Source organism: Gavialis gangeticus, unplaced genomic scaffold (assembly GCF_001723915.1).
Source record: "Gavialis gangeticus isolate Ggan-Ray unplaced genomic scaffold, GavGan_comp1, whole genome shotgun sequence".
In the NCBI taxonomy this organism is placed as follows: domain Eukaryota; kingdom Metazoa; phylum Chordata; order Crocodylia; family Gavialidae; genus Gavialis; species Gavialis gangeticus.
The window spans coordinates 60,395,792-60,396,881 of NW_017729034.1; positions in this window are offsets into that span (position 1 = coordinate 60,395,792).

Sequence of the window (1,090 nt, forward strand, 5' to 3'; positions counted from 1 at the left end):
CCAAAACTCCCCTGAACCATTTCTCCTTGACAGCTGGCTGAGGTCACCATCCCTGCAGCTGTCACCCTCCTGCGCCTTAACACACGCAGTATTACCCATGGCACCAGTTTTGCTTGTCCACAGCTTGAGGTGCAGTTTCCCCCAAACCCCTGAGCCTATCTTCTTGAAACTTGTCAGGCTTTGTGGCCTCACAAGGAGCCACCACCCCTGTGGTTTTGACCCCCCTGTGTTGTAACACACAGCTGTGACATGAGTTTGGCTTTCAAGTATTTGGGGTACAGTTACCCCCAAACCCCTGAACTAATCTTCTTTAAATTTGGTAGTTTTCATGCTCTGAGCAGATGCTACCAGCCCTGCAAGTTTCATCTAAATTGGACAAAAAACAACCAAGTTATAGATATTTCATTGATTCCCCATTATACCCTATGGCTGGATCTCCAAGGCGGCTCCGAAGCTTCAGAGCCGCTTCAGCCAGATCGAGGTGGAAACCCGGTCCGGAGCTCCAGATCAGATAGCAGCCATCTGAAGCGGCTGGATCTGAAGCCAGATCGGATCACTGCCGACTCGCACAGGCCTACCAATCATGTATCTCAGTTACAGCTTCTCTCTTCAAGAAGGCTTCATATTTAATGGAAAGTCAAGTAGTAAGATGTGGACACTTTGTTCTTTTCTGATCATTTTTAATCATCTTGGGGTCATCATTGACCACAAGATGAACATGAGTCTGCAATGCGATGCTGCGGCTACTAAAGCGACCAAAACGCTGGCTTGCATCCATAGATGCTTCTCAAACAAATCTCGGGACGTCATTCTCCCCTTGTACTCAGCCTTGGTGAGGCCACAGCTGGAGTACTGCATCCAGTTTTGGGCTCCACAATTCAAAAAGGATGTGGAGAAGCTTGAGAGAGTCCAGAGAAGAGCCACGCACATGATCAGAGGTCAGGAAAACAGACCTTATGATGACAGGCTGAGAGCCATGGGGCTCTTTAGCCTGGAAAAGCGCAGGCTCAGGGGTGATCTGATGGCCACCTATAAGTTTATCAGGGGTGACCACCAGTTTCTGGGGGAACGTTTGTTCACCAGAGTGCCC